A 7,511-nucleotide genomic window follows, 5' to 3' on the forward strand; every position below is an offset into this window, starting at 1 on the left:
CCAAACAGGGTCAAAGTGGATTGTGGACTCACTCTCTGGGGATGAATCTGGGATGGCATCACATTGATTCTCTGGTCTCCACCGCCTCCCTGTCAAAGTCGTATAGGATGTGGGTCGCCCCAGACCCTAATGGATGAAGTCATGAGGGCCACGTCAAGCTGTGACTCACTGCCATTTCCACCAAGCTTTCATCACACCATACCTGCATCTGAAACACTGATGGTTGTTTTAGTGGATAATAAGAGGCCTCCTTGTTATGTTGGTTTGCTAAAACCTTGTATAGAACAATTAATTGGCAGAATACTAAAGAAGCAATTTAATTGGTCATTTACAGTGCATGCGGGTACTCAGTGTGAATTGAGCTAATCATGCAACAAAAACATTATTCGCTTCAAGGGGAGCCCAAGTATTTGAGATAAAACCTCATAATAATTGATTATAAATGGTGATGATTGTGCTGCATTATTTTCAATTAGGACATTTCGGCCACGCTGCGTTATCCTCTAAGCTCAACCTCTGCAAATTCAATTTTGTCATAAGTGTAGAAATTCACAGATATGATCTACATGAAAACAAATAATTATATGATATGCCTTCCTGGATTTGAAAACACTCACAGGAGTGTTACTGGAGCAGGCAACGTGAAAAAGACTGAAAAATAGATGAAAAGATGTTGCCTTTTATCTCATGATGATGATGAGGATGATTCACAGGCTATAGCTCTGAGCACCGCAAGACTCACCAGCAAGAATTATTCATTTGCTCCCTGACTTCTCTTCCAAACACAACAGGATTACATCTTCATCTTTGCCTCTTTGAGGATACGTGAGCCATAACTTAGAAACCATAACATTTATATAACAGTCTGTCTCCATAGGAGTTAAGGGGTCATATGTGCCCCCTCTTTGGGTTTGATTTGCTCATGAATACCGGATAATTATGCTGTTTCCTTGACATAACAAGCTTGTGTTTTCTTGTGAAAAAAGGATGTCTTCTTGTGGTTGTACGACAAAAAAAACATGTGTAATTATCTATTCTCAGAAAGTGCAAGGACATTTTTGCCACAGCAAATGACTTATGGCTTGTGACTAATACTGGATGTTCAAGGCCAATATGGACATCTATGTTTGAGACCACAGTATGTACTGCGTGGGGCATTTAACAGTAATGGTGTGGTGGTAAGTCTTTAAAATGAGGCAATTTCTAATTGTGACCTAACATTAAACAATTGCCGTTAATGTGAATGTATGTTTGAACGTGAATGTGAGCACGCCCTTAGTTGCCTAATGGTTACAACAGCACATGACTGCAATGATTACATGTTTTCTACACTGTGACTGTCAAATAAAGGTAAATGCATAAAAAAAGTACAAATCCTTCGTGGCCTAAGAAAGTGAAAGTATGTAATATTTCTCAAAAATGAGTAAAGCAAACATTTAATTGTAGCACAAAATAAACAAACTTTTTTTTACTTATTATTAGATTAATCTGTGACCTCTCATAATCATCCTGGGAGCTCATGTTTTCAAGTAATCAATATTCAAAATACATTGCTCTTGTCCAGGTGCAAAACATCTCTATAGTGATTTATAGTTCAAAAAAAGTCACAGCACTGTAGAATACTTCCTTTATAATCTTTGATTCCATTACATTCAGAAAAAGTACATTTTGTTCGATCAGTGCTGAGAGTCCAAAGCCCATGTTACTGCTTAAATGTAACGTAGGTGGGCACCCGGGTGGTGCAGGTTGAACACACTTGGCCACCACGGCCTTGTTTAGCTTTAATCCATGGCTCCAATGTTTCCAGCTCCATAAAACCCAACTGGCAACGTTCGTTGTAGCCGCATTTACTCTTGGGGGTTGGTCGGGGCGTCTGGGCCGAGTTGCATTAAAATCTGCAGGAGAGGGCAACCTCTTGCTCACCCAATAGTGTGTGTACCCCATCAAAACCGACGTTTGGCTCTTTGCTCTAAGTCGTCCCCCCCTCTCTCTCCCCTTTCCTGTCTTCAACTTATCCTGTCAATTAAAGGCCATGAAAAGTCCCAAAACAAATTTTAAAAAACAAAAAAGATCTTTGAAGCTCTGCATCTGCTGCACCCTCCTGGGTGAAGCTCCTCTCTGTCAGGTGAAAAAGAAGCATCTGGTGACTCCATGTGTATAGGAGGAAACACATGGCCATCTACACCCTCCCTAGGAGAACAGTGGGTGCTGCAGCAGCAGGTTCTGCGGTGCATGGGGATTTGGCCTTTAAAATGAGGAGCAATGCCAAAAAAGTAAAAAAATACAATAAATAAAACATCAGCTGATATTAGGGAAACTGCAGCTGCAACAGACTGGAAAGTTCCTGCCGCAGTCTCAAAGTGACCAAAGATTAGACATAGAGGTTGTTAAACCACATAAGAATCACCACCTTTTCATCTAAAGATTAGGTTATGTTAAGATCAAAGGAAAACAATGAGTGTTGTGTAGAGGTATGGAAATAATTATTCCGTGATCAAGAGAAAAGATGAACATAACTGATTGGTCCATCCTGCCCATGTCATACCGTTGGAAAACGAGAACATAACGGGCTCTGTATGACACATCTGTTCCAAAACTCCTCGTGTGTGATCAGACGCTTGGCATGCAGTGGCTTGTAGATAGAGAACCAGGTGTTTCAGATAAATTCCTAAATCAGCTGCAGATTACCTCAGAGCTTTAATCTAATGGGTTGCAATGCATCAAGGCCATACGTTTCTAATCTACGATGATGACTTCAATTTAGCAAGACTCATTTTCTGCGAACAAACGTTTGAATTGAGAGAATTGCTTTTTATGTCAAAGATTTAAACCCTTACCAGCTTGAAAATTCAATTTTTTTTCCTTCGGTATGATCAGGACTGGTCACATCAGATTTTGGTTCCTTTGCTCGCATGTGACGTGACTCATCCTTCAAATTTCTCTTTTTCCCACCACTTAGTGCACTGCCTCACATCCGTTCTACCCTGCTGAGAAACTAAATTCAGTCATCATAGAAATGGGTTCTTCTGGTGAAAGACACATGATGATAGGGAGTGAATTAGCATTTTAGGAAGAATGTAGTCAAACAAGCATCATGCAGCTCAAACTCAATGATATTTGGAAAGCTATTCCAAGAGCCCATCAGTCTTGACCAAATGTTGGAGGCTGATAACAGACTCTGCTCTCAAGGAGCTTTCTTTACTCTGTCGGGGCCTCTTCCCATGAAAGAGACACTAGAAAAGCAATGGCCTAAGGAGTTAGAGAAGCATTTGCCAATGTGGTAGAGTGTCACGTAGATGTAAAGAAACAACAAGGCTAGTTGAAAAAAACATTCTGCGCGAACACTGTACAATGTGGAACTCTCATTTGGTCAACAAGGAGTAAAAACCAAAAAACTCCAGTGGGATAAAACATGGCGTACGTCAAGTGGCAGAACATTTTGATGGGAAAGACGTTGGCTGTTAACTCCCCGCGGTACAAGATAAGTGACATGACATATTTTAGGGAATGAGGAAAAGGTGCCCTATTTGAATGCCACTGCGCACGGTGTTACAAACCCATCACGCGCTTTGGCTCCTAAGCAAACAGTCTTTGGCCTGAGTGTGACAGAGGCGCTGTTATCAGCTGCACAGGCTGACACACTTCCCTCTCTTGCCTCTGGCTTCGCACAGTCAGAACTCTGTGCAGCGTGGCAGGAAGATATCTTCACCACATGAGGTTCGAGCTACATGGAACAGGCCGTCTGCACGCAGAAGGGTACCCCGCACTTTAAACACAAATATACTAAATTCTGGAAAAACATGTTTATGCGTATGTGCACAGGGTAAATCGCAGATTAGTTAAGTGCATTTGTGTGGGCAGTTAGATGCTTGTATATGGTCTAGTGCTTAAATGTTTAGTTTATTGCACAATAAGTGCGTCAACGGAAACATTTGAGACACTAATCTGATAATTGATTAAACATTGAAGTAATTTAAGATGCACAGATGCACCAGAAAATACGAAAAATGGGCAGTCATGATGGGCAAACATTATCATGTGTCTGAAAAAATGTCTAAGAGCATTTCTGACTGTTGACGTTATGCAGATGAACTGATTATTTATTAATAAAACAACAATCAGCTGATTAATCAATCAAAAAATCTATTATTTGACAATGTGGTCACTGTAGCGGGCCAAGCAACATAATAGTCTAACAGCTAACAGGATAAAAACTAAATCTCATATCCTATGTGTGTTATCAAAGACCTATATAATAACAACATACATGTCCGACCATTTTCCAAAGAACAAACACAGCTACCTACAGTGTAAGGGCTCTGGCTAGAGGAACATGTCAAATCCCACTTGCCTACTCCTGGCTGACTTTCAGATGCCTTCATTACATCCCAGGATCATTACATCCTTAATATCCTCTGCACAGCACTGAGGTATAAGAGCAAAAACACCAACCACATCATGGCTCTGACTCAGGTTAGGTGTCAGTGACCCGGTCATGTTAGCCCTCCGAAAGGCAGTGGCAAAGGTTCAATAGCAGAGACAAGCTGTGGTCGAAAGAATAAAGAAATGAAATGCAGACAACAAAATGTAAAAACAATCCCTAAGCAGCAGCAGCAGCAGCAGTGATAACAACAGCAGCCAGTTATTTTCCCTTCCCCCATGGCCTCTGCTGCCATATCCCAGTAATAGGAGATGGGTGTTGCTCACTGCCTGCGTGCCTAATTGAGAGGAAAACAAACTGGTTGTTGCAGATAATGGGAAAGGTGAGCCAAAATACCATTAATAGTCTGTGATCCTTTTAAATAATTAACAGTATCCACTGTGTCACGTTAAGAGCACTGTTTCTGTGACTGATGTTGCAGCTATTGTAGGTTTTAAGAAACCTGCTAATGTCAACAGAAATTAATCCTGCATACGATAATGCATGGTAGATATAAAAAAAAAACACAGTCTTCTGTGGTTTAACTACATGTTATACAAGGTTTTTTTGTAGGCTGAACAAACATGATGAGCACCACTAAACGTACATGTTAATGAAGTCTGGCTAATTATGAGGACCACAGGTATATTAGAAAAGCAAGGGAAATAATTATCTTTACATAACGGCAATACAGGTTTCCGGCATATTCAGGTCACGGCAGTGACCTAATGTTAGTCCTTTATGCTTTGATTTGCAACTTACAGGGCTGTGAAAACGAGGCATTCATGGTCAAGCATTTCTTTAGAGCAACACACTGAGTACGTCAACAGCACATGATAAATGATAAACAGGCTGCATATAGTCCGTGCCATATACTCTGTTTGTTAGTCCCTCACAGACTGTAATGCTTCAGTTATCCCACTGTTAGCCGGTTCTACTGTACCTGCAATTAAATTTCCAAAGTCAGAGGAGCTTAACTAATTACTCCCAGCAAATTCTGCCTCTTTCCAATGCAAATAACACCATAATACAATATAATGGTGCAGGAAGCCATTACTTTGGCTTGGTGGATCTCGCACTGTCAATCAATGCGAAATTGGATTTGCAACAAAATGTTAGGTCAGCTATTTCTGTGCATTCATTTGACAGATAAAACTGTAATCTAGCTAATGCAATGCTCTCAACCGAACAGTTTAGCAGTGCAAGTTGAAACAAAGCCGTTTTTTTTTTCTCATTGCCCGACTGAACTGAAGAACAAGAACATTTCTCATATGTGATACTGATAAATGCTTGACAAGGCCAAGGCCAGGCGGCTTGTCTGCACGCCAATGAGAATGAAGCCTTTTTCAAATACAAATCACCCTGGAAACATCACCTTGGAATATGAAGTTTAATGGAAATTCCCCCCCCCCCCCCCCCCCCCCCCCCCCCCCCCCCCCCGTTTGATGCATATTTGCATACTCTCATGTAGTGTGCTGTCAGTGGCAGCAGCGGGTGGTGCTGGAGAGCTGAGGCGCTTTAGTGTTTGTTCAGTTCAGCAGACAACTATTGCTATAATTAAAGCTGCAAGGCCACCGCTGGCCAATAAACATCACCTGCAGACCTGCAAAACCATCCCTACATGCTTGCATGACTCTGTGAAATACTGTAGCGAAGTTGGGGCTATCTCAGAGAGCTTTCCAGCAGCGGTGACTCATAGGATATATAATAGTGTAAAAGAAAAAGGAAAAACCAAAACAGCCAACACAGCCATAAAACATCCATAATTCTCTCTATCAATGTTCCTCTCAACAAATGTTATACAGAACAAGTCACTTATTCTTTGGTTTTATGTAAAGATAGATCAGCCATTGGTGATGTAGGTGAGTGGTAGAGCTGATGCTAACGGTCCTATTGACAAAACACAAAACAAACTGGTCACAAAGCATTTTAAAGAGCAAATAAAAGTCAGTGGTAACATATTGTGGTAGGTTTAAGCAGTGTAATGTGAAAGGCATAAGGGTAGCATCATTGCATACGTTGAGTGAATTATATATTAAGTAGCGCTGCAGATGCAGAGGAGTGCATTATTTACTGATGCCAGCAGAGGAGTCACAGATGCTCTACTTTATGTCTAGAATATACAGTGCACACCTGACAGCTGGAGGGGTTATTCTTTAAGCACTTTAGTCACTTCAAGTGTTCATAAAGGTTAAGGACATTACTGCAGTTTAACTGATGACCACAGAGCTGCCACAGCTTATGCATGCGGTGGTTTGTGTTTTTTTTTTTAATAATTAAAAATGAAAAAAAGATTATTTTTAACATCCCATGTCTGGGACATTTTTATGACATCCTGCAGTTTATCACATTTCTCACTTGACTTTTTCTGAACACCATATTCCTCTTAGAGTCATTCATTTTTTACATTTTTTTTTTTTTAAAGGTAAAGTGCACTAGATGTGTCACCCGTGTGATCCAATTCACTCTGACGGGAGCCTTTATTTGCTCGGCCACGTTTACTCCGCGTGAACGTGTGTCCTTGGAAAATAACCCTTATTCGTTCCCATTTATTTGGACCAGCGGTGGAGCTGTGACAACACTGGCAATAAAACAGCTCATTTATTTGACATGAAAGCTGATGATCACTAAAGACAGCTAGAGTGGTAACAACAGAGGCAGAGGAAATCCAAAGACGATAGAGTTGGATTGATCTGCCTCAGAGTAAACTTATGGCCCTGTCAGAGAGAGGAATAGTTACACTTTATCCTCTATTGCCCATCTTGTATACTCAGATTGTAGTTTAACGTAGAAATAAAAGACCCAATTGAGCATAAACCTAATATGACAAATACCTTAAGTTGGTCTGGACAGGTGGTAGCTTTACAAGCTCACAGACCAGTCAGACAGTCCAGCTCAGCGGGAGGTCTGCTTTAAAAGGGGTTTCCAAGAACATCTGAACCAGAACAAATTGCTTTGAGCTGTGAGGTTTACCAATGTTAGACCTTCTTTTTGCCCCACATCTATAGGCCACCATTAGCTCCCTAAAACAGTACTTTTTTAAGAATATGACACACTTATTTTATAACCTTTTCACCTGACATTTTAAAAG

Source organism: Etheostoma cragini, chromosome 10, assembly GCF_013103735.1.
Source record: "Etheostoma cragini isolate CJK2018 chromosome 10, CSU_Ecrag_1.0, whole genome shotgun sequence".
NCBI lineage: Eukaryota > Metazoa > Chordata > Actinopteri > Perciformes > Percidae > Etheostoma > Etheostoma cragini.